At 38.0% G+C, this 27,682-nt stretch overlaps 1 protein-coding gene and 1 non-coding gene across 5 annotated transcripts in view; one reads left to right on the top strand and one right to left on the bottom strand.

Moving 5' to 3' along the window:
- FRMD5 (FERM domain containing 5) overlaps positions 1–27,682 on the top strand; it is a 361,067-nt gene that overhangs the window by 27,091 nt on the left and 306,294 nt on the right. The window lies entirely within an intron of this gene.
- TRNAG-UCC (transfer RNA glycine (anticodon UCC)) lies at positions 12,474–12,546 on the bottom strand. The gene has a single exon. It is a non-coding gene; the product is annotated as a tRNA-Gly (tRNA).

The raw sequence follows: 27,682 nt of genomic DNA, 5'->3' as shown, positions 1-27,682 counted from the left end.
AAATATCACTTATCAGACTTAATTATGGTGGGAATTATAATGCAACTTTCATATTTTTCACTAATGTATACATTAAATTGTATTCTAAAAGTGTCACAATTTTGTGATAACAGTGTATTTTGTATTTAGATGTTTTACACAAAAAATGTGCATTAACATATTTTAAGAAGAGCAGATTCTTCTGCTTAGGGCTATAGGGCATCTTTGTGGGCTCTTAAAAATTTCTGATTGTAGGCATGCATCTCCTGACCAAGCTGTGAGTACTGTAGATTTTAATAGTTGTGTGTGTGTGTTTTAAACATAGCAACATAAATAGGATATATCAATTAAAGCATTATCAGCTAGAGTAATATAGGTATATCTTGAGTCACAGAATAGATGACTTTCTAAAAAAACTGATTGTAAATGGAAGCGTTTTTAAATGAACTATTCATGAAAATCTATAGCAAATCCTGTTGTTAAATGAAAAATCATATATAAAGTAATATATAACTCAACCTAGTTTTCATGGTAAAGGTGTTGTATAACCACCTAGGTAAGATAACTCTTTCTGGAATAGCAGACAAAAGCCAGTGGTTTATCTAAGGGCATAATAAGCTCCATCAGAAGTTGCTGACAGGGGTCAAAGACACAGCCTGCTTTGTTTGCAGGAGGTCCTGGGCCTCGAAATGCTTTTTGGGCCAAAAAGAGACTAATGGTAAATGTAAGGACTCTCAACTCTACTGAAAGGGAAAAATCTTGAGAAAATGGAGATTTATTTCCATGTTTAAAGAGACAGCTGAGAACAATTAGGTAGTCTTAAAAAATGGTGGGAAAAGTAAGTTTTGGGAAATCTGTATTTGAGCAGAAAACCTCCAAAAGTAGTATTTAAAAATCAGAAGGAAAAATTTATACACTAATCCTGTATTCTCTCCAGGCATAAAAGGGCATGTAGCTGCTATATACAAGGCAATAGGCAAAAGACTGAATATTATATTCTACCTCTGCATGTGTTTCGGTAATGATAGTATTTTTTTTCTATAACATGAAAGGAGTATTAGTACTATATATAAATAGGGAAATAGCTATAGTTACCATATTTTTTTTTTTTTTTTTTTTTTTTTTGCAGTATGCGGGCCTCTCACTGTTGTGGCCTCCCCCGTTGCGGAGCACAGGCTCCGGACGCGCAGGCTCAGCGGCCATGGCTCACGGGCCCAGCCGCTCCGCGGCATATGGGATCCTCCCAGACCGGGGCACGAACCCGTATCCCCTGCATCGGCAGGCGGACTCTCAACCACTTGCGCCACCAGGGAGGCCCTAGTTACCATATTTTTAAAAGTATATTCAGGGCTCCCCTGGTGGCGCAGTGGTTGAGAGTCCGCCTGCCGATGCAGGGGACATGGGTTCGTGCCCCGGTCCGGGAAAATCCCACATGCCATGGAGCGGCTAGGCCCGTGAGCCATGGCCGCTGAGCCTGCGCGTCTGGAGCCTGTGCTCCGCAATGGGAGAGGCCACAGCAGTGAGAGGCCCGTGTACCGCAAAAAAAAAAAAAAAAAAAAGTATATTCAGATAGTCTAAATTTGGTATTATCAGAAATTATATACAAATAGTTACCATATTTTTGGCTAAAAAATTTCCTAATTTTGTCATTGTGTTATATTGGAACTCACATATTTTGATGAGTTGTCTCAAGCAAGGGTCTCCAGAAATCTGCTGCTGTCAAGTAAACCCTTATAAAATCTGACACAGCAGGTCCTGGAGTGGCTTCATATTACACCTACATTTACTTGGAGGAGATGTGTGCTTGAATATTTTCAGGATAACTGTTCTCAGCAGCTCTCTGCCAGCCCCTTTCCCTCCTTTCAACTCTATTTTCTTAGGAACTTCATTTCTCTCAACTCTCCCTTCTTCATGATGATCTTAAGTCTCAGGGATTTTTAGAAAAAGGGGTCTTTTCTACTCAAAATATTTTTTTGGGATTCCAGTTCCAAAGGAATCATTTGATTAAAGGTAATTTTCCTGTAAGGTCTGGAGGAATGCAGGAGAATGTAAGGGACCATTTTATATTTTCTTGATGGAAGACAAAGGATGTAGAGTGTCCTGAAGGAATACATGCAAGGTGAGTATAAGAGATGATTAAAGCCTTTCAGGAAGCCTGGAGTAATTGGAGATGAAGAGAGTAAATTCAAGTGTAACACAGAAGTAAGTGGTTTATTCGGTACATATGTTTTATACTTGTCAATTTCTATTGAATAAAATGAAAGCTGCCTCATCCAGGGCTCATGCATTTTCCACGTGAGTTCTCTGGCCAGTGATTACATGTAAGCACAGGAGAGATCAAATAGAGCAATTTGAAGTAGTAAGTGATAGGGAGGAGTAGCCTAGGAGATCCTGAAATGGTATCGATCAAGGAACAACAGGGAGAGGAGAAACCTTTGAAGTAAAGGAGGCCTGTAGCAGCAGGTGAGTGTATGATGGAGTAGCACTTATTTAGTCGGCTTGGCAGAAGAGGAACTAGGGAATTAAGATCAGCACCTAGGAGGGAATCAGAAAAAGGGTGGGTAGAGGTGGAGTAAATGTAAAATCTGGACTATCAAACATGAACTATCTTGGGGAAGTCAGTCAATTCCAATTCTTAGCATTGTCCCAGCCTCTAAATATAATTGCGCCTACAATTTGAACTCTTAACTCCCATATACATTTCAGTTGATTCCTGGGGTCTGATTGGGCAGTAAAGGTACAGTTTATGCTCACTTTCAGATAGTGGAGCTGTTTAAAAAAAACAGGTTTTACACCAAATTAACTGTTCTTGTCATTACTATTATAGTTTCCATTGTGTTTGCCACCAAAAATAAAACTGGCTCTAACACACAAAAGTCAAACACAAGAATTCTGAAATTCCTTTTAATTTGGCAGTGAGCAAGTCTGTATACATGTGATTTTTCCCACTAGTCCTTGTGAGAACTTAATCAAATGAGTGATCTTCTATGTGTGAAAGAACTTTAAACTCAGAAGGATCCTCATACACAGTGTGGACTTCAAAGTTTTAGAGATTAAAAGAAAAGATATTAATTGCATTATAACATTAATTTCCTCTTAATTGAGAAATCACTCAGCATGAGACTTATGTTTAAACAGCTGTATAAACTGTCATGGTCCATTCTGTTTAGTGCATTCATTCTCTTTCTGCAAGAGGTGTGCTTTCTCAGTGCAAACAATTTAATTTATTCTAACAGTTGTCCTAGTAGTTAAGTAAATTATTCCCCCTTTTTAATGAAGGGTTGCTTATCTATTATTGATTGGCAATAGAGTTTCTAGTCACTTTACTTAATTAGAAGATTGAACTGTTAATTGATATTAGCATCAGATTTCTCAGAACAGAGGATAAATAGGATCAGTGTTCTGCTTTGTTGAACATGGACTTTCAGTGACTTTACTACAAATTTGAAGTTAAATTTTATTAGTACTATGCCTCATTAAAGTGCTTAGAATGCCTCAGAGAGAGGGCACTTGGAATGGATATCATTGTCACCCATAAAATTCTCAATAAATATCTCTTATATGCTAGGCACTAGGCCAAGTACAGAGGATGAAGAATGAAGAAGAAAGTCAGGACCACCAGGGTCCAGGTGTCTGGGGAAGAGAGCATTGTTGCTGTACTCTCCTTCTTGGACTATTGTCAGTAATGCAGATACTCTTCTCTGCTGAGCATTTTTCTTAATCCAGTGCACCTAGGCGGTCCATACCAGTTGCTTGGCAGTGAAACCTGTCGGCCCGTTTGTCTACTTATTATTATATTGAAAAGTCCAATTGGTAAAGACAGATTTATTAGGAAAAAATTACAAATTAAGGAGTTAGTTGGATTGAAAAATGCCGAAAGATGTTAAACCTTTGGTCTTTGCTTCAGTTGGAATGATTCATTGACTTTCAGAAATATCTGAGTTTAGATAAAAGCAAACTCAGAAGGCAATTTCTCACTTTGGAAAAACTTTAATTTCAAAATTAGCAGTAATAGGAATCACTAGAAGAAATTAGAAATATTTGTTTAATCTTTGCATGGGGAGAGCTTTCTAAGCATAAAGATAATGGAAGAAATCAAAAAGAAAGAGATCAAAAGATATATCACATGAAAATTAAAAATTTCTTCATGTCAGAAACATCAAAAAGAAAAGCTAAAAGGTAAGCAAAAATTCAGGAGAAAACTTTGTAGCTAATATGGTAAAAGATTAATATCCTTAGTAATAATAATAGAAACTCCATATATAAACACTAAAAAATAACCCAATAGCTCAATGGGGAAAATGCCACAAAGTGGACAGTGCAGTTGGAAATTACAGTTGGCTAATAAACATGTGAAAAATGTTTACTTCACCCTCATTCATAAGCAAAAAACTATAAATTAAAATGAGGTGCCAGGTATTTTGATTTGAGTTAGAAAAAACTAAAAAATAATTCTCAATTATGGTAAGAATACACTGAGTAAAAGTTTAAATTGGTGCAGTCTTTTTTGAAAAGATTGGCAAGTTTATTCCTAGGACACTCTCCCAAGGAAATGATTAAAAACACAGGAAAATAATATTTATACTAAGGTGTTCTTTAGAACATTATTTATAAGAGTGAAAAAATTAAACTTATATATAAAATAGAAGAATGGTTAAGTAAATATGGTATGTCAGAAGATAGAATAATAGAGTTAATCATGTATACAAGGATCTGATAATTTGAAAGATAATTTTATAAAAATTTAAATGTGTATTATAATCTGAACTATAGAAAATGTCATAGAAAAATATCAAAAGATACACTAATTTCCTGTGACTGCTGTTGTTACCACAAACTTCGTGGTTCAAAACAACAAGCATTTATTCTCTCATAGTTCTGGAGGCCAGAGGTCCAAAATTAGTATCACTGGGCTGAAATCAAGGTGTTGACAAGGCTGTATCTCCCTCCAGAGGCTCTAGGGGAGAATCTGTTCCTTGCCTCTGCCAACTTCTCGAGGCTACAGGCATTCCTTAGCTTGTGGATGCATCACTACAGTCTCAGTTACGCTGCCTTCTCTTCTGTGTGTAACCTCTCTTGCCTCCATTGTATAAAGACACTTGTGATTGCATTTAGGGCCCACTTGGATAATTCTGAATGATCTCCTGAATTTAATTTAACTTAATCAATCTTATAAAGACCTTTTCCAAATAAAGTAACATTTTCAGGGACTAGAAATGATATCTTTGGGGGCAATTATTCAGCCTGTTACAGAAGGTTATACATAAAAATTTTGATGGTTATTATCTCTGGGTGTTGTGATTATGGAGGATTTAAATTTTATATCTTATATCCTTGTCTTCCAGGAAGACTCAGGGAAGTAATATTAACTCCATGAGCTTCTCTTAAACTGTATCAGATATGATTTAAACCTTTTTGAAATCTTTGACTATCAGGTCACTCTGCTTGGAGGTTCAGAAGGGATTTAAAACATTAAAAATATGACTTTTTTCCCCTTCAGTTTTATTATGGGTATTTGATTTAGAAGTTGTACCCTATCAGGACAGATAAACAGAACTCCATTATTATTTGTCCTCCTATGGATTGCTTTTCAAAGACTTTTAACCACTAAACTATATTTACTAATAATTAAATTTTCCCATTTTAATTAATGAAGGACATATATACATGCCAACTAGAATTTCTGATCATTATGAATAGCCAAATACAAAGAAATCTTGAGCCAATATAGAATTTTCACTGGGCTCTTTGAAATATTGAAAATACCTCATAGATTATCACTATTATTCTCTTTACTGGTAGTGGCTTTAATGGACATCTTTATTCCTAAATGTTCTGAGAACTCTGGGTTAGGAGCACCCTTAGAATTTATTTCGTAAAATATTTTAAATAAATATTTTAAGTTATTCTTCTCTTAGGGAAGTGTAGTATGACTATTATCTACAAAATTAATCATTGAATCAAAAGTTAAACTTGTAAATTCCTCCATCATCTTTGATAAAACTATCTCTGCTTTTGTCAGCGTTCTTTAACTTCTGGACATCGTTCAGAATTTGTTTTTATATTATTAGCTACCCCAATCTACCTTTCATCTTCAACTCACTTTCTACTTTGCTTAAACTGTCTTCTAACTTTAGAAAGAAACAAGTGTTCCATTTCATTTTGATGGACAGATAGCAATGTGGTGAAATTTTAAGATGTAAAGACAAGAAAGCTTAGCTGTGTTTATAACTGTAGATGCAAATAAGATCTCATCCGTTCATTTCTGCTCAAATTTGGTAGTTCCTGAAGTATCTTCATTCATTTCCAGAGCCATGCTGGAGTTGGGTACCCCAGGTTGCTGGAAGGTTGAAATTATTCCCATCCAGCTGAAGATTTCTATCACTAACATTGCTGCAGTTGCTACTATTATGAAACCCTGTTATTCTCTACTCCTTTGAATTCCCCAAGTCCTTTCTTTAAGAAGTAAAGGAAATGAGGGGGAAGTTGAATATTAGGTTTGAGACTATATAAAAAATGGTAAGCTTGTGGGGTAGAGAGTGGATTTCAGTTCCTTAGTTTACTTTGTTTTGTTAAAGGTCAAGGTGGCCTTTGATAAGTCACATATAACATATATAAAACAATATATAGCAAATGCATGTTACCTTTTACAGTAGAATTGTAACATGGCAGGAAGATTTCCTGCCTCAATTAGTAAGTGTGATATAACCAAGTTCAAGATCTCATTTCTGTGATTTATTGTATGCTGCAGTATCTAGCTTTCCCTGATTTTATACATATTGGATAATATCTCCATAATTTATCCAGAATAGTATTATTTCACCAATACTAGTTATTTTAAGTGAAATAAATTGACTTTCCTTAGTATGGGTATAAATATGTACCCTGATTGCCTGGGGATTTTAATTTTATTATTTTTAACCTTAAATTACATTTAATTATGATCAATGTCTTTGACTGGAATCCATGTGCTTGGGAAATATGCTTGCAAAATGACCACAAAATAATAGAGTTAAGCAAATCTATAATTTTGAAAATCTCAAAAAGCCTTCCAAGACATATTAGAATCTTGACAAGTCTTGACAAGGATGCTTATTTTTAGTATGACCAGAGGAAAGTAGAAGTGGAGAGGTCAGCCTTTATGCCCAAACCGCATCAGCAGAATTAGGGTTAGAATTCTTTGTTTCACATAGAAGTGTTAAGATTTTTTTTCTGAGCCAGTATTTCTTCTACATATTGAAACGTATATTAACTGTATCTGTTTTAATACTTAGAGGTCAAATGGATTGTAACAGCCTTAGGCCATATGTTCATAAACTTGAGAGTCATGAAAATAGGTTAGGAGAATGATTTTTCTCCTATAGGATGAATTACCACAGGATGAAAACAGCCTTGGAATTGCTGTCGAGTTAGGAACCTAGTTAATTTAAGAGAGAAGGTGTTACTGAAGTAGCATTCTGCTTTTTATTGCATCCTGCTATAATGATACTGCTAGGCAAAGGAGAAACAAAAATGTACATATATATATTTCTTGAATTTTTTCCCCTGAAGAATTTTTCTTATAATTTTCTTGGAAATTGGGAGGGATGCTGTCTTTATTTTCATAAATGCGCCAAAAGGAGGTATTTGTAGAAAAATATATACATCTGAGCATATATCAGTTTTAAAAATAAAATGTTTTATGCTAGAGAAAATACCATATTTCCTCTGTTTTGTCCTAAGATTCCCACCATTTAAGCTTCCAGAAGGTAGAGTATATCTATTTTGATAAATTTCTATGTTTCAAAAAAGGTTGCTGTAGGAGAGAGCTCAGATATCCATCAACTGGTGAATGGATAAACAAACTGTGGAACAGCCATAAAATGGAATAGTACTCAGCAATAGAAAGGAACAAACCACTGATTTATGCAACAACATGATGAATTTCAAACGCGTTTTGCTAAGTAATAGAAGCCAGACACGAAAGGTTTTTGGACTATATAATTCTATGATACGACATTCTGGAAAAAGCAAAAATATAGGGACAGAAATTACATCAGTGATTATCAGGGGCTGGGGCCTGGGAGAAGGAATTGACTAAAAACGTACAAGGCAACTTTTCTAGATGGTGGAAACATTCTGTATGTTCACTGTGGTAGTGGTTATATGATTGTAACATTTGTCAAAACACATTACTTAAAAAAGGTGAATTTTACTTTTTGTAAATTGTACTCCACTAAATCTGACCAAAAAAGAGTTAAGGTATACTGAGAGGGTCCTCAACAAATATTAATTTACGGGAATTAGATTAATATCTGCTACCTGCCAACCATTAGCCCATTGTATCAAAGTTCTTACTTGCAAGCAACAGAACTGACTTTGGCTGATTTTAACAGAAGAGGAATTTATTGAAAAGACATTAGACAGCTCAGAAAACTTATAGGGAGGATACAAAGCAGGTTTGGAAAACGGACAACAGCAAGGGAGGCTAGAGAGCACCCAGAACCAAGAATAACACTGTAGAGCCTGTCTGGAGAAGATACTGCTGTCTCTGTCTCTGATGCCACAACTTGCCCCACTGTCACCAAGGATACCGGAAACTAGTGTCACATTCCTGCCACTTCTGCCTCTGTACACTTGATATTGGTGCTGCAACTGTCTTAGCTGCCTGTGTCTGCCACCAGCATGTATTCTCTTTGGTCTCTCCTTCTTCACTGTCACAGCTTCAGAGTCGAGGTCCAGGGTAGAAGTGTCTGGTTGGCCAAGCCAAAGTCATATGCTGTATTCCAGCTGCAAGGAAGGCTAGGAAAGTGAGTGTCTGATGTTTTCAGTTTCTACAGTACCTCCCACCAAGACTCACAAAGTTAGAAGGCAGTTATGCTGAGCAGAAAAATCCATTATATCTATGCATCCATCAAAATAATGAACTAAATTTTAAACTTTAATTTCTGTAGCCCTTATCCTGCTAGTGAATAGGCTAGCATTCTGTTAATTTTTATTATTGTATGATGCTGTTTATGATTGTCACAGTCGAGTTTCATATATGATCTTTGATCTTTAGGCTAATTTTTGAAAGACTTTTCTTTTTTTCTTAGAGCAGTTTTAGATTTATAGCAAAATTGAGAGGAAGGTAGAGGGATTTCCCATACACATGCATAGCTTTCTCCATTATTAAGGCTGCTTTTTTTGTTTTAAAATTTTATTTATTGAGGCAACATTGGTTTGTAACATTATATTTCAACACTACAACGTGCCTACCACCAAAAGTTTAGTTTCCATCTGTCACCATACTGTTGATCCCCTTTACCCATTTCTCTCACCTCCTCACCTCCCTTCCCCTCTGGTAACCAATACTCTGTTCTCTGTATCTATGTGTTTGTTTTTGTTTGTTCACTTATTTGCATTTATTTGTTTGTTTTTTATATTCCATGTACAAGTAAAATCACATGATATTTGTATTTTCCATCTGATTTCTCTCAGCATAATACCCTCAAGCTTTATTCATATTGTCACAGTGGCAAGATTTTATCTTTTTTATGTCTGAGTAGTATTCTATTGTATATATATACCACGTCTTTAAAAAAATTTTTTTTAACATCTTTATTGGAGTATAATTGCTTTACAATGGTGTGTTAGTTTCTGCTTTATAACAAAGTGAATCAGTTATACATATACATATGTCCCCATATCTCTTCCCTCTTGCGTCTCCCTCCCTCCCACCCTCCCTATCCCACCCCTCTAGGTGGTCAAAAAGCACTGAGGTGATCTCCCTGTGCTATGCAGCTGCTTCCCACTAGCTATCTATTTTACATTTGGTAGTGTATATATGTCCATGCCACTCTCTTACTTTGTCACAGCTTACCCTTCCCCCTCCCCATATCCTCAAGTCCATTCTCTAGTAGGTCTGCATCTTTATTCCCGTCTTGCCCCTAGGTTCTTCATGACCTTTTTTTTTTTTTAGATTCCATATATATGTGTTAGCATACAGTATTTGTTTTTCTCTTTCTGACTTATTTCACTGTGTATGACAGTCTCTAGGACCATCCATCTCAATACAAATAACTCAGTTTCGTTCCTTTTTATGGCTGAGTAATATTCCATTGATATATACCACATCTTATTTATCCATCATAAATGGATAAATTTATCCATTCATATGGTTGTTTCCATATCTTGGCTATTGTAAATAATGCTGCCATGAACATAGGGGTGCATATTTTTGAATATTTTTTTGTATTCTTCAGATAAATATCCAGAAGTGGAATAGCTGGGTCATAACGGTAGTTCTGTTCTTAATGTTTTGTGGAGTCTCCATATTGTTTTCCATAGTGGCTACTTCAGTTTACATTCCCACCAACAGTGCATGAAGGGACATTCCCTTTTCTCCACATCCTTACCAGCACTTATTTCTTGCTTTTTCAATAATGTAGGCTGATTTTAGTTTAAAGAATAATTCTGAATCTGCAAAGAATGACCAATAATATGTGCTTCAAACATGGTGAGTAGTCAGTAAATGTTGTTAAACAAATCCATAAAAGTTAGAAAAAGTATATTTTTCTATAACCAAAAAAGTGTGCTTAAAAATAATCAGTACACAAAGAGAGTGTACCGTGATCAAGTGCTGGAATCTCAGGCTAGATCATCATTTGGAAGTGCATTAGTAGACTATTATATCAGAAGATGAAATGAGAAAAATCTTGGACTTCTCGCAATCTGCTAGGATGACCACCACATACATGCACTAGTAAGGAAGGATGTTCAGGGAAACCAAAGAAAACATGATGGGGGTGGGTAGACATTGTGTGGAAGGAAGTGAGGCTGTAGAAATGAAAGGTGGAGAGGATAGTGAGAAGCAGGAGATAGAGAAGCCTCTTGTCTTGCTTTCCTAAGAGACGGTGCCCAGGTTAAGGAGGAGCATACAATGGAGCATGCAGATTTGAAAGACTTCTTGCTGGAAGAAAGGCAGAGATAGAGAATGTGAGGTTAAAAATGGATAATGATGTCTGTCGACATTTAATTTGGCTCTTATGACATGAAGTGGAGGCACTTGACTAGGCAACGTTCAGGGCCTCTAATCAGCTGCACACTCACCCCATGCAACAAGAGAAGAGGCCTTGTTAAAAATCTTAGCACAGTGGAGAGGAGAGGGAGACAGCAGCTTTTTTTTTTTTTTTTTTTTTTTCGGTACGCGGGCCTCTCACTGTTGTGGCCTCTCCCGTTGCGGAGCACAGGCTCCGGACGCGCAGGCTCAGCGGCCATGGCGCACGGGCCCAGCCGCTCCGCGGCATGTGGGATCCTCCCGGACCGGGGCACGAACCCGTGTCCCCTGCATCGGCAGGCGGGCTCTCAACCACTGCGCCACCAGGGAAGCCCGAGACAGCAGCTTTTGACCCTAACGTGAGACCCTGCAAAGGTTGTTATTCATGAGACATTCACTTTCTTCTCTTTCAGATCTGGTTAAGAATGAACACTTGGACGTTTCACTTCATGTGGATTTAGTTAGCATCTTGGCAGTCTTACTTTTTTTCTGAACAGTGTGTTTGTTGTTAGTTTCATGATGGTGGTCGTGTTTGTAACTTATTGCTGTTTTCCCATATACAAATAGATCATTTATGCACTTTCTGAGGTCTTACCTTAATCCTGACCTTCTAAATGTTCTTAAATGTCCCAGATATATATCAGCACACTTTGTTTACTAGCATTTGCCTTTTAAAAAGTGAAATATAAAAGACATAATTTAGTTACCATACAATTCACCCTTTTACAGAGTACAGTTCACTGGTTTTTAGAATATTCACAAAGTTGTGTGTCTATTTCCACTTTATATTTTTATTTTCACCACCCCCAAAAGAAACCCTTTACCTATTAGTAGTCACTCCCCATTCCCTCCTATCACCAGCTCCTGGCAACCACTTATCTACTTTCCATCTCTGTGAGTTTGCCTGTTTGGGAAATTTCATACAAATGGAATCATGTAATATGTGGCCTTTTGTGAATGACTAGCAAAATGTTTCCAAAGTTTACCTGCTTGTAGCATGTATCAGTACTTCATTTCTTTTTAAAAAAATTGTGGTAAAACATAAAAAATACAAATTTTATCATCTTAACAATTTTTAAGTGTACAGTTCTGTGGCATTAGGTACATTCACATTTTTGTACTTCATTCCTTTTTATTGCTGAATAATATTCCATTGTATGGATATACTACATTTTGTTCATCTATTCATCATTTGGTGGACACTGGATCCTTTCCACTTTTTGGCTGTTATGTTCTGCTATGAACATTTGTGTACCAGAATTTACTTTCAATCTGAAATATTTCAGTCATGGTGAAGATTGAACTTTGGACTTGTATTTTAAGTGCATCTCTTAGACTGATGAGGTAATGTTAATGTATTCCTGGGCAATCACCTAACTTCTCTTGGTCTGAGAGCAGGTGGTATTGTCCCCATTTTCTTTCTGGTTTTTTTTTTTTTTTTTTTTTTGGCCGTGCCATGCGTCATGTGGGATCTTAGCTCCCCAACCAGGGATCGAACCTGTGCCCCCTGCAGTGGAAGTGCAGAGTCCTAACCACTGGACCACCAGGGAATTCCTGGAAGTTGGCTTTTAGAAAAGAGGGGAAGAGGGCTTCCCTGGTGGCGCAGTGGTTGAGAGTCCGCCTGCCGATGCAGGGGACACGGGTTCGTGCCCTGGTCCGGGAAGATCCCACATGCCGTGGAGCGGCTGGGCCCGTGAGCCATGGCCGCTGAGCCTGCGCGTCTGGAGCCTGTGCTCCACAACAGGAGAGGCCACAACAGTGAGAGGCCCGTGTACCGCAAAAAAAAAAAAAAAAAAAAAAAAAAAAAAAAAAAGAAAAGAAAAGAGGGGAAGAAAGGAGGGATGCTTGGGCAGCTGTAGACTGAAATTCGAAGTGAATCTTTGGGCTCCACACAGTTTCCTTCCTCTTTCTGTTGTCATCCCTTGTTCTCTCATTGCCAGAGCTCTGTTGCCGCCTCATTACAAGAGTTCCACTGCTCCTCCTCTTCCTCACTTTCCCTCGAAACTCTCCCCCAGTATGATTGTCAGCTTCTTTCAACCACCTAAGTGACCAATAGACCTGTTTTACTTAGTTTATTTGCTTTCGGTGGCAGGAGGTGTGTGTGTATGTGTTTATTTGTTACCTTAAATGAAGGTGTAAATGATGGAAATGCTTTGTAATCTAAGGGAGAGATTTTGAGGCAGGACAGGTTTTCTTCATTCATACCACTCAACCTATTGCACCTATTTACTAAAAAAAGACACTTCAAGTAGGGAAGGAAAAGAGGAGTCTGAGGTTCTTATAACCCTTTAAGGAAGTGTCTCTACCTAAAAATCCCAGGAAGGAATGGCAGAACGTGAGGCTCGTAAAGGTGACAGACAGTTCATTACAAAATCAGAGAAAGCAGTCTCTCAGCTGAATCCCATTTCCAGAGAAAATAATCATTGTAGTGGAGAGTGTGTAGAAGGAGGGGAAGGTATGGTGGAGTAGAGGGCAGGTGTGGAGTTTGGGACATTTAAATAGAAGCAGAACTAGTTAAGATCAGTCCCATCTCTGATGGAGAAAGAAGTTGATCACTGTATGCCATCCCAGTGCCTTCCTGGAAATTACCAGTGGTAGTAATTTATACAATCACTTATTGTTTGCTTAATTACCATGCATCACAACAATGATTATGCATTGTCAAATTATTGTGTTTTATTTTATTAGAAAACTGTACATAACTTTTGTAGTTAGGTGTGTTGCTCAATTACTCTCAATAGAAAGCATTACTGGTGGGTAAGAGTATTGATATGCAGGTGAGACTTTCTGGTGCTCTTTAAGTCATAACATTTTTTTCGGCAATCATTTAATGAAGCAATGTGCTAGACCCTGAAGGTGTTACAGTGAAAGCCAAGGTCTTAGCCTAAACAGGCTTATGATTAGGTGGGTGAATATCAAATCACCATAATAAACTGTGCTAAGTATTCAGAGGTATATATAGACAGGATACTTTGGGACACTTGGCTCAGGATGAGAGTGGTCAGGGTAGACTTTCTAGAGGAAGTAACAGTTGAACTGTCTTGAATAATAACTAGGAGCTGTTTGGGCACAGAAATTGGGGGAGGGCTTCCCTGGTGGCACAGTGGTTAAGAATCTGCCCGCCAATGCAGGGGACACGGGTTCAAGCCCTGGCCCGGGAAGATCCCACATGCCGCGGAGCAACTAAGCCCTGTGCCACAACTACTGAGCCTGCGCTCTAGAGCCCGCGAGCCACAACTACTGAGCCTGCATGCCACAACTACTGAAGCCCGTGGGCCTAGAGCCTGTGCTCTGCAACGAGAGAAGCCACCACAATGAGAAGCCCATGCACCACAACGAAGAGTAGCCCCCACTCGCTGCAACTAGAGAAAACACAGGTGCAGCAATGAAGACCCAATGCAGCCAAAAAGAAAAAAAAAAGAAATTGGGGGAGCCGTGGAACATTACAGGTAGAAGGAACAGCATGGGCACAGGTAGAGGCGTCTTTGCCTACATGTGTTGCCAACTCAAGAAGGGACCAATAAGCATCCATGGGATGGTAAAGGAGATAAAGAACAATACATTTGATCCTGCTGACAAAGAGAACATGGTTTACTTACTGGAGATGTATTTATTCTTTTGTGCCACCAGGGTGTCCTTTAGCGAATTACCTGCCTCTTCCATTGTGCAATATCGTACGCTAGTGGCTTGATAAAATTAACACCCCCTCCACAAGTGAGCAATTTACTTTCTTCTTATAAAATCAGGGCTAGTAAATTGCTTTGTATTCTTTTAGCTGGTTATATAGGGTTTTTTTTTTTACAAGTTTTTTATTTTTAGACAAAAATCCAAAGAGAATTTTTTGGACAAGGAATCTTCAAACAAAATGCTTAGATATTCTTAGTTGTCATGAAAATGTGCTTAATTGGTGATGATGGATTTAATATTTAATAGTTTGAAAAGCTCCATTCAAACCTAAATGTCCAACAATAGGGGACTGATTGAATAAATCATGGTATATTCTCAGATACTATTTAGCCTTAAGTATGAAGTTATGGAAGAATGTTATGACATAGATGCTCACCATGTTGCTGAATGTCCAAGAGTGGTCTACAAATGGGTTAGTGAATAACATGGTATCACTCTTCTAAAATGTGTATTAACTGGTAAGCTCCAGGCCTCAGTAGCCTGGAAGAATAAAATAGGTCCTTTTTATGTTCTCCAAATGATAATAACCCATCTTGCCCTTTCCTTCTTACCAACCTCTCAGATTCTGGTCTATCCTGTAATACCTCCCAGTTATTTCTGAGAGTCCTAAATGTGCCATATTATTCGTCTTTGGCTCACCCTTGTTGATAGATGCTACCCTTGATGAGCCTCACTGAAGGTACTGCTGAGAACCTCAGGGCCTTGACAGAGAAGCTGCCTCTATTCAGCATGAGTCTATCAAATCCCTTAAGTCTGGTGTGCCAGAGAAGTGCTTGCTCTTTTCATAGGTGGGGGAAAGTGGCCTCCTCCACAAAGCTGGGCTTTGTTGCAAAAGTCCACAGACCCACTTAAGAAATCCTGAAATTCCTCTAACTGCTGGTCTTCATCCTTTATTCACAAGGGTTCAAACTTGGAAGATCACAGCAGAAGTTACCGTGCTCCCCAGTCCACCTGCTTTCGCTCTCTGGGTGAATGGCATCATCATCTGCCTCCGTGTTCCAGCCAGAAACCTGAGGCATTCCAGACTCCTCCCGATCGCTCACGTTTAGCCTCCAAGTTTTCTTTATTCTTTTGTCTTTCAGTCTTGGAAATCTGTTAATCCTTTTTGTCTCCACTGCCTCTCCAGAGTTCAGGCCTTCATTTCTCATCTGGATTATATTAATAGCCTCCTAATCATTCATGAAGCTTCCAAGTCTTCCTCCTCTTCCGAGTTAGCTTCCACACTCCATTAGCATGGAACACGTAGCCCTTTATGGTCTAGCCTTGATACAGTTCCATCCTTTTCCCTGCCACTCAGTCTCTCTATAGATACCTTATTTGGTGTTTCTACTCTCTCAGACATCTGTGTCTTTTAAAAAAAATTGTAATAAAATATATAACATAAAATTTACCATTTTAAAATGTACAATTCAGTGGCATGAAGTACATTCACAATATTGTGTAACCATCACCACTGTCTATTTCCAGAACTCTTTCATCGTCCCAAACAGAACTGTTGTGTCTCTTTTGCCTCACAGCATGGCACGTGGGATCGTAGTTCCCCGACCAGGGATGGAACCCGTGCCCCCTGCAGTGGAAATGGGAAGTCCTAACCATGGCACCGCCAGAGAATTCCCCGAACTGCTGTGTCTTTTACATGCTGCTTCCTCTAAATAGAATGCCCTGTCCCCCCACTCCCACCCCTGTTCCTCCTAAGGATCTCTCCAGACTTGAATCTAATGCCACCTTGTCTGAGAAACTTGCCACAATTCTTTAGACTTGAGTTTGGTGTATGCTTTTTTGTCTTCCCGTGCCACTCTGGACATACACCTATCATGACACATCTACGATATTATGATTGTTGGCTTATGAGGCTCTTTTCCACTAGACTTTGAGGTCTTTGAATGAAAAGTCTGACTTTGAATAAAGAGTCTTTTATCTCTTCATCCTTAGCTTCTAGCATTGTGCCTGCTGTGAATAAATGATTGGACTCAGCTTCCTATCAGCTAGGCAAATTAGCACTTGCTCACATGCTAGCACTGAATGAAAATCAGGTAGCAGGTCTAAAAGAAATTTCATAAATATAGGCTCTTTCTCCTTTCCATTAGATATTCATGGAAATTTGTTTTTGAGGGCAGCTTTGAGTATGTAATTTCTCAGGCAGTTAGACATAGTCTCCTATACTTATGATTTTAATGGGTGAGTGATGGGTTGAGTTAGGAGTATACAGTGACTGCGTAAGGGGGGATGAGAATTAGGGAGAGTAAAAATATTACAAAATGCTGAAAGTATAATATGTGTGGTCTTCAATATCCAGAATAGTGAGTTTCCAAGACTGCTTTTTGTCATGTTATGAGGTATAAAAGAAGGAAATAGATGTCTTACTTTGGTGCTATTGGATGGAAAATCAGAGAAAAGACATTGGAATGAGTCAAGGTACTAGGCAGGGTTTAAGGGCACAGCAATTTCTTTTTTTCCTTCTGTCCAGTATTTGTTTCCGAGAACAGGAAAATATATAGGGACAATTCTTAAAAGACAGAGACACTACTAATTCTATTTTGGCGTCCCTAACTTCTCATGGTAGTCGTTCAACGTTTCACTTCTGGTTATACCTCACCCTGATGTGAGATGCTTTGTCAGAAGGAGTGGGACAGAGGCTCCAAAATTCCTAGAATAAGGGCTTCCCTTGTGGCGCAGTGGTTGAGAATCTGCCTGCTAATGCAGGGGACATGGGTTCGAGCCCTGGTCTGGGAGGATCCCACATGCCGCGGAGCAACTAGGCCCGTGAGCCACAACTACTGAGCCTGTGCGTCTGGAGCCTGTGCTCCGCAGCAAGAGAGGCCGCGATAGTGAGAGGCCTGCGCACCGCGATGAAGAGTGGCCCCCGCTTGCCACAACTAGAGAGAGCCCTCGCACAGAAACGAAGACCCAACACAGCAAAAATAAATAAATAAATTAATAAAACTCCTACCCCCAACATCTTAAAAAAAATTCCTAGAATAAAACTTAGATATGTGTATCTATCATTCATGCACTTTGATTTCACTTCCTTTTGCCTTAAATTGAGTGGAGTAAAATGCTAAGCATACCATTTAAAATCCTGTTCAGCCAGCTGCTCAGCTGGAAAGGTCAATCTTCATCACTCCATTTACACTGAACAAACATATTTGCGGCAGCAAGAGAAGAGATCTGAATCAAGAAAAAAAAATGAAGTCCAGTAAAGTGATTCAGTTGTCTAATCAAGCATCTGACTTGAACATAATTTGAAGGGTCCTTGAAGTTTCTTTTTTTTAAAGGCTTGAAATCAGAAATTTGCAATTGACACAACATGAGTCATGCAGATCTGATTGAGGTTCCTGCATTTTCTTTTTCTTTCAACTCTTGAGTTGTACTCTTTCATTTTCTTTCCTGTTTGGAGTCCAGTGGGAAAAGGAAGTGAGAGTAATTTAAAGTGAAATTATATGGTACATTTGCATATTGTAGAACTAGTGGTATTTTGGATTTACAATTATGATATAAATGACTTTGCAGTAGTTGTTTTAAACACAATACATTTAGAAATTTCTGTTTCAGCATATTGAAAAAGTAGTGGCTTGGTAGTGTGATTTACCTGTTTAGGACTTCTTTTTTTTTTTTGCGGTATGCGGGCCTCTCACCGCTGTGGCCTCCCCCGCTGTGGAGCACAGGCTCCGGACACGCAGGCTCAGCGGCCATGGCTCACGGGCCCAGCCTCTCCGCGGCATGTGGGATCCTCCTGGACTGGGGCACGAACCCGAGTCCCTTGCATCGGCAGGTGGACTCTCAACCACTGCGCCACCAGGGAAGCCCTGTTTAGGACTTTTAAAATCATCATTGTTACTTAGATTCTTTTTTTTTTTCTTTTTTCTTTTTTAGCTCTCTAACTTAAACACTGATAAAACAACCTGATGGTCGTTGTAAAATGCCTGTGTCTAAGAATTTAGCCTAATTCACCCACTAGTAATTTAGGGCCACATTGTGCATTGATGTAACTGAATGTCTTTTGCTCCCCAAATATGTCATTTAAAAAGTAAGTAACAACTCAGAATAAGGGTGTTCAACATGGATCCTTTCTTCTAGCATGCTTAGCAAAAGCATTTAGTTTAAGGATGTTATATATTTTCTGAACAAAGCTGATGTTGTAATTTTGTTGATTTATTTATCTAAAAGTGTGTATAATTTAGAAGAAATGCTTTTCAAGAAAGAAAGCATGTAGGCACTGCTGCCTGCAGGGTACTATGGTGGTACTAATAATTTAAACATCTATTAGGACTTTGATATAATCAAATGATCCACAGTTATTTAAAGAGGAGTAATTCTGAAGATTTAGTCCTTAATGTGAGGGAACCTCATAGATCACAAATATAGAATATGTCTTACACTGATGCTGATGGATTATTCTTGAACATTTGGCCAGTGGGGAGTGCTTTGGATCCTTTAAGTGTTTGTTGACATGAACTGTGCTTTATAAATAGAGGTTGAGGATGGGGATTTCTGAAGAAAGGAGGCTTCATGCAGAGACTTAGGAATGAAACGTATCTGAAGGCATTTGAATTCAGCTCCACATAAAAATAACTAATGTGTGCAAAAATTATTGTGTATGTTTAACATGATGTAGAAGATGTAATAATTACATTTTTAAATTTGAGAATAGAATGAAAAGTTGATCTCTGTCCCATCCCTGACCTCTAGTCTCCCAGCTTGCTTTCTCAGTGGCAACTAATGTTACTAGTTTCTTGCATATCTAGAAGTGTCAATTTAAAAGATGTTTTCCCAGTGTTTATCACAGTGCCAAACAAAATCCCATTTTCATATTTCCAAATAGCAGGGGAAGGATGTGACTTAGCTTCAGAAGCAAGAGCCTACCTGGGGCATATAGGTATTCTTCAACTTTCATACATTATGTGTTACTGGAAACACATATAAAAGTCAAATGTGTGAACCTCAAAGGAAAGCTTGAGTGCCAAAGCTACTACAAAATCCTGAACTTTGTGCTTACTTTTTTTTTTTTTTTTTTTTGCGGTACGCGGGCCTCTCACTGTTGTGGTCTCTCCCGTTGCGGAGCACAGGCTCCGGACACGCAGGCTCAGCGGCCATGGCTCACGGGCCCAGCTGCTCCGCGGCATGTGGTATCTTCCCGGACTAGGGCACGAACCCGTGTCCCCTGCATCGGCAGGCGGACTCTCAACCACTGCATCACCAGGGAAGCCCCTGTGCTTACTTTTTAAAGAACAATCTTTGATGACCTATATTTACAGTTTAAAAAATATTTGTACATGTACTTTTTGTTTTGTTTTGTTTTTGCAGTTGGGCATTTAGTTGACTGGCTTTTGTCCATTGAGACAAAACATGGTCTTTTTCAATACACTTAAGGTTTTCATCTTTGCCTCAGTGGTTCTGCCTTTATGATACTATACTGTTTATCATTACTATCAACTCTTTTTTTCTCCTTTCCTTTGGAGCACTTTCTGCATATTTCATTACACTCCTTACTGCATCTAGACAATGGTCACTGTAAAAAAGTGGGGGAGGGATTAAGTTAGTGAATTTAAAAAATTTAACCTTTTGAGACCATAGAATGTTATTATGGATGCAGGTTTAGGGATATTTTAAAATTGAGAAGATAATTCTAGGTCAGAGTTTCCCAAACATGTTGACCATGGAACATTTTAAAATGTAAAAATGAAATATATGAGATGTATAATTAATGCATGGATTGACATATAACAAAACTATTTTACAGAGGAGTTAGTTATTGCAAGAAATGATCAGAATTTGAATCTTTTGCTGTTTTTTTTTGTTATAAATATATAGTGTTAATCCACAAGCAAAAAATTTAATTAAGAACAAAAAGAATTAAAAAATTGCAAGATAAAAATATTTTATAGTTTTTTTTTGGTTTTGAAATACAACCTAAAAACCACATTAAAAATGAAAACAGTATTTTTGTATTTTATACATATCCACTGTTTACTCTCAGGAACCATGTTGCTCAGTCTGATCCTCATAGTAGATGTAGCATCAAACCTATTCATTAATTTTGTTGGGAGTGTTTTCTTTTTTTAAAATTTATTTTCTTTCATTTTTTGTGGGAATCTTAGTTGCAGCACGCGGGGTCTTCATTGAGACATGCGGGCTTCTCTTAGTTGTGGTGCATGGGTGTTTTTCTCTCTAGTTGTGGTGCGCGGGCTCCAGGGAGCGTGGGTTCTGTAGTTTGTGGCACGCAGGCTCTCTCATTGAGGCATGCAACTTCAGTAGTTGTGGTGCGCAGGCTTAGTTGTCCCGTGGCGTGTGGGATCTTAGTTCCCGGAACAGGGATCGAACCCGCGTCCCCTGCATTGGAAGGCAGATTCTTTACCACTGGACCACCAGGGAAATCCCGAGAGTGTTTTCTTACAGCATAAGCCCATTTCAGAAAAGATTTTTATAACAAAGGGGAGAACATGAACTGCAGGTTTACAGTCATCTACTGCTCTTGAAGTATGCAGCTCTGAAAATCATAAATTGTTTCATGTTGGACAGCTCACCTTCCAATTTTTTAGAAACCAAGTGCTATGATTATTATTTTCACATTGAAGGGGTCTGGATTTTTGCTTGCTTGGGTCAGCATGTATGGATTATGAACTAGCCATAGGTCTGTGGGGAATAACTAAGAGTGGTATAAATATTCAATGTAATAAATAAAATATCACAAATATATGCTGAAACAAAATGACAGGATTCACAACATAGACCAGCATTTATTTAATTGGCAATACATTGTTCTGTATAACTGTTTGTTGGAAAATACTCTGGGTAAATGACAGGTCAAACTTTCTCGGCATTGTCAGGTATTTTGCTATTGTGTACCATTTCTTTTTCTCCCTCACTTTTTAAAAATAAACTTTTAAACCAAAGTACAGTATTTTTTATACATATATATTTATATAGGAAAATACAAATAATAAATATATAACTAGATGAGTTATCACAAAGTAAACATATCCATGTACCTAGCACCCAGATCAAGAAATAAAATATTACCAATACCCTGAGAAGCCTTCCTCATGACTCATTCTTCTCCCCCATGACTGCCTTTTTTTCCTACCAAAAGGTAATCGCTATCATAATTTCTAATAACACGTCACTTTTGCCCATTTTAAATTATTTTATTATGTGTTCTTTTGTATCTGTTTTTATCCTCAATGTAATATTAGTCCAATTTATCTATGTTGTATATGTCCGTAGTTTATCTTAATTACTGTGTTGTATTGCAGTGTATAAATATACCATAGTTTTCTATGGACTTTGGGATATTCTCTTTTTAGAGCTATTACAAATAATCCTGCTATGAATATTCTTATACATGTTTTTTGGTGTGTATATATATCTAGGAGTAGCATTGCTAGGTCATACAGTATATTTATATTCAACTTTAATAGATCCTACCAAAGCTTTCCTATGTGGCTTTACAACTTAAGTTCTTTTCAGTGCTGTATGTCTGCTACACTACATTCTCACCAACATGTGTTATTATCCATCTTTTATTTTAGTTGTTCTGGTAGGTCTGTGGTGGTGTCTCATGTTCGTGTTAATTTTATATTTCTCTGATACCTAATAAAATTAGGCATCTTTTCATATGTTTATGGATGTCTTTTTAGTGAAGAATCTGTTCAAATACCTATTTTTCTTTTTACATATAGCTTTATTGAGGCATAATTCACATACTACACTATTCACACATTTATAGTGTACAATTCAGTGACTTTTAGTATATTCACAGAGTTGTATATCCATCACCACATCAATTTTAGAATGTTTTCATTGTGCGAAAAATAATTGCTCTCCTTAGCTGTCACCACCCAACCCCTCCTCTCAGGACTCTCCTCCCTGATCCACTGGGCCCGTGGCAACCACTAATCTACTTTCTGTCTCTATACATTTGCCTATTCTGGACATTTCATCTAAATGGAATCATACAATTTGAAGTCCTTTGTGACTGGCTTCTTTCACTTAACATAATGATTTCAAGGTTCATCCATATTTCAGCATGTATCCAGTACTTCGTACATTTTTATTCCTGAGTAATATTCTGTTGTATGGATATGCCACATTTTATTTACACTTTCATCAGAAGATGGGCATTTTGGTTGTTTCTGCTTTTTGGCATAATTATGAGTAATGCTGCCATGAACATTTGTGCATAAGTTCTTGTGTGCTAGCATATGTTTTTATTTCTCTTGGGTTGTGCATTATTTCTTAAAGATTTGTGTATGACAGTAACTGTGTAAAGGTGTTTACCATTTTGCCTAGATATATATTTAAAATAAAATTTAAAATAAACATTGCTAACATCTATTATGTTGAACACACATTTTTGTGGAATACCATTGTTCCAAGGAGCATGGTTTGAGAAAGATTTCTAAGTGGTCGTGCTCTTCAGTATGATGGGATGTGAGGACAACAAGGGTGTGAGCCAGGAATCAGAGAGTAGTAAGTACCAAGTATTGGACTCTCATTTCACAGAAGATATTTTAGCTTGGATTTCATTGTTGAAGGAACCGTGGTCAATACTGTGTGTTATTATCTTCTCTTGGAATGGGATAGAGGGTAAATAAGGATTTTATAGAGTCCAGAATATCTAAGAAACAGCCTTTTAAAACAATTAGGAAAGAGCTGTGTGATTTCTAGAATTTTTCTGTGAGGTATTTAGGGCTTTTCATCTTTCAAACTTGTCATAAATTTATAGAATTTGCTTCATACAGGCCCTTTCTATAATGCTTCAGAGTATGAATTATCAGAATTTCAATGTCAAATAGAAAAGACATTATATAGTGGTTGCAATAAAGGCTTTATCCATAAAGTGTTGCCTGTTTTGCAATGAAAACAATTCACTAAAACTTAATTAGCAGTATATACCAAGCAGTTTTCACTCAGAAGCATCTTATAAATCTGCTCTGATTATAAATCATAAATACTGTTTTACACTATTGAGTATGATTAAAATCCAAATTAATCTCAAAGAAAAAGCTTTGGTTCCCTAAGTAACCAAACATGTAAGCAGATAAAGAAGTAACATGGTGATTAGGGAAAACTAAAAACTTGTGTACTGTATTGGTTGGTCTGTTCTTAACACCTGTTTTCTAAGTCATGTTAAAAGACAAAGTTATTTCAAGTTAAGTTCACATCATAGTGAAAGTTCAATTCCATTCTCATTGTGCAAAATCATAATGTACTAATTTTTTTACATGGTAATAGAGCATTAAATTTTAAGTTGCCATTTCCGTATGGTAAACTTCTTTAGTATGATGTATTTTTTTCTAATAAAGATGATTAAAATGAAAGACAAGGAGCCAGTTATATTTTATTAGTGGCCAAATGTGTTCACTAAATTCCATGTGTTAAATATTGAACTTTCTCATTCAGTTTGGCAGAATTATCCTTTGTAACCATGTGTCCCTGTGGCTCATTAAACATAATTGGACCGCTAGTGGGTGATCAGAGCTGTAACTGTGAGTAACATGCTGACGAATCCCAGACTCTAAGTAGTGACTTTTAGGGTTGGGTTTCTTAGAACTGGAGTCCTGTTCAGATAAGTTTTACACTGAAATGGATTTCACTCCCAAATTTTGTGTTTTGTAGTGTATGTTTCATCTATGTTTCCACTTACCTTTCCTGCCAAACCTTATTTTAAACTTTTACCAGCAATTAAGCCCTGGTAGTTTTAGTGATATAAGAACACCACGTTTATGAAACTCTTGTTCTAGCAAATGCAATAGTGAAAAGTAATATACTAATTGAAACAGCGATTTTAAAGAGATGCTGGATTTTACAGAGTTAAGTGTTAATGGGCACACAAAGTGATGGTGCCATAACGGATGATCATTTCTCATTCCCAGTTTAGCCTATGGTGAGTAGTTGGTGCGCTCAGTTCTGTACAGCTTTGCTATCTGCCAGCTCTCTGATGGCCTGGAGCATTAGGACTGCAGGACAGATGTTTGCAGGAGGCCTTTATGGGTAGGTCTATGAAACAGAATCAGTAGTGAAGCAGCAAAAACAGGGGAGTAAACTGCTGTAGTTTATATATCTTTGTGGGAGTCTACTCCAGACATTTTTATTGTAAATCTTAGTAAACTGAAAAGAGTAAGAGTTTTCTGCCTCCAGAACAACTTATTGGGATAAGTTCATCAGTCTGTGATGGTGTGACTCTCATCAGGTTTCAACCAGAACTCTTTTTCTCTCTTGCTTTCCAACAAAGATCAGCTTTCTTTGCAGCCTGCCACAGTAAGGGAACAAGCATGGGCTTCCTCAGTCTTCTCACAGTTTGGAACGCTTGGATGTCATATGAACTTGACTCACTCTGTTGCAAGTTCCCCCTTCTAAAAGGATTTTGTTCGGAGAAAATGAATGGAATGTCTTAAATATAACAGTGGAATATTTATGAATTATGCAAGCATTCAAATGTCAGTTGCTGGGAACTTCCCTGGTGGTGCAGTGGTTGAGAATCCCCCTGCCAACACAGGGCACACAGGTTTGAGCCCTGGTCTGGGAAGATCCCACATGCCTCAGAGCAACTAAGCCCAATGTGCCACAACTACTGAGCCTGCTCTCTAGAGCCCACGAGCCACAACTACTGAGCCCACGTGCCACAACTACTGAAGCCTGCACGCCTAGAGTCCGTGCTCCGCAACAAGAGAAGCCACTGCAATGAGAAGCCCATGCACCGCAACGAAGAGTAGCCCCCGCTCACCGCAGCTAGAGGAAGCTCGTGCGCAGCAACGAAGACCCAACGCAGCCAACAAAAAGAAAAAAAGTCAGTTGCTTATGGGAAAATGTGTTTGAAATAGATTTGTGCTAAGGGGTGGTTATGTTTTCAGTCTAGTCCACAGAAACCATTTAGCTCAGGTTGTACCTGTGAAGAGAAGTTGTTATCATCTAGGATCCTTTAGGGTGCCTGAACCACCAAGTCCTCTGGGCCCAAGACACTTGATAGCTTAAAGCTTTGCATCACATGAAGTCCCATGAGTGAAGCAGTGGAGACTCCTAAGTGCATTCCTTCCTCTGCTCACTGATTCATTGCCAGGCCTTTCTGTCTCCTGTGTCTCAGCCCTGCCCATGTCTAGTTGGATAAGAGGCAGTGAGCAGTCAGCCCAAAGACTGATAGAATCAGAGGCTGAGTGGGCCTTGTTTATTTACAAGTTCCTTTTCCAGAGGGGTTTTACTTTAAAAAAAAAATTTATAAAAACAACATCTACTCTATAGATATCCTCAACTTACAAAGCTCCTGTTCTTAAGCAGAAGCTATGTTTTTTGGTTTTTTTGGTTTTGTTTTGCTTTTTTTTTTTTTTTTTTTTTAAGGGAAACAAAGAGAAGAGAAGCCCTGCAATGACTGGTGAAGAACACTGGCCTGGGAATCAGTACAGTCAGTTCTTAATTCTGACTTTGTGCTCCACATTCGGAGCTTGTGCCAACCCCTAACCTCTGTTTGTGCGTGTGTAAGAGGCAGAGATGTGAAGGGACAATCTGAGGACTCTTCCAGTTCCCAAATACTATGACCATGGGCCCCAATGTGTCCTACACCTTCCTAGAGTTGTAATGCTTTTGTGAAATGTCATTGCAGTGTCTGACAATGGCCAGTGAAGCTTGAGGAGGATGAAAAAGAATGAGTCCTACTTAGAAGAGTGAGACCTTAGAAAACTGTGATAGTGGAGCCTCATGGCCTGGTTCTGGTTCCAGTTTCACTATGAAGTAATCATGAGACTTCGGGCTCTTGAACTCTTTGGGTCTGTTTTTTCCTCTTTAATGTTTAAAGTTTAGGTGGTTGCATTAGGTGGCTTCTAGATTATCCTTCAGCTCTCAGATCCTACTGATATCTCCAAGGAAATAGGTATTGAATGGTAATCCTAACATCTAAGTGATTCAGTCTTCTTTGCAAGGCTTCTGGTGTAAAGGAAATCACTGCACAGAAGCAGACAAAATACAAAATTATGAACACCTACTGTATTAGACACTAATAGGCTCTGGGAGACTTTCATAGTCACACATAGTAGCTGGCTATAGTGTTTAGGTTTAGGAGTTCTGTGTTTCCATTTCTCATTTACAATCAAGAAAAAGAGCTTCAGGCAAAGATAATACTGTCTATTATCCAGTATTGCACCGGACCCCTCTCATGTAGTTTGTTGGGAAATATCATGTTTCTTTGGTCTCCAGAATTAGTTTTTACAGTTAATAATTCTCTAATAATATCTTGCTTATTAATGGAACCCTTGGAAAGGTGCTTTAAGTAGCAAAATGTTTATTCTAGCTCATGGTTCTATATGGTTAGTGAAAATTTTGGGCTGTGTGTCCCTCTCTGTATACACAGTATCTTTATAGACAGCTGATTTCTCAGTCCCAGAGTGAACAGTCTGTATTTTTGAGACACTAAGAAAGCTAGATGGAAGTAAATCTTGTAAGTGCTCTTGTGTGAATTCAACATGAAGATCAAATGAGAAGTGTTTCAAAGTTGGCCGTGTGAGGATGGCAGAGTATTTTCTAATCTCCAGTTTCAGTGTTTGGGGTGTACTGTGCATGATACTTTCTTTGTGGTCAGGCAGGGCACCTCCTGTTATCTTGGAGCTGAGTTTTATAACTCTTTCTGGATTTGGAACACATTGTTTACCCTCCACTTAGGAAGAAGTACAGAATTTGTCCAGCTGTATTCCAGTACACCTTCTCCTAATTTAAATAATCAAAGTAATTCTTATTAATTCAGTTAACCTTTTATATTTATCACCCTCCCCATACTCTTTTCCTTTTCCGAGGGTCTCCATTTCTTAGAGTTATCATTACGAGAATGATAGATTTTAAAGAAAATTTCTGGTCTACACATTGTGGAGATGTATATACATATTTTCATAATTTTAAGTCCCCCATAGAGATTATAGTAATTATGTTATAACTGTGTGGAGTCCTCATAATTTGGTTTTTTGTAATTTATGCTAATTTCTAATGAATATACTTAAAAAATTCTTTTTTTTTTTT

The sequence above is a fragment of the Mesoplodon densirostris genome, chromosome 4 (assembly GCF_025265405.1).
Source record: "Mesoplodon densirostris isolate mMesDen1 chromosome 4, mMesDen1 primary haplotype, whole genome shotgun sequence".
NCBI classification, from domain to species: domain Eukaryota; kingdom Metazoa; phylum Chordata; class Mammalia; order Artiodactyla; family Ziphiidae; genus Mesoplodon; species Mesoplodon densirostris.
The sequence above is the reverse complement of the archived record's forward strand: the minus strand, read 5'-3'. Positions and strand labels throughout refer to the sequence as shown.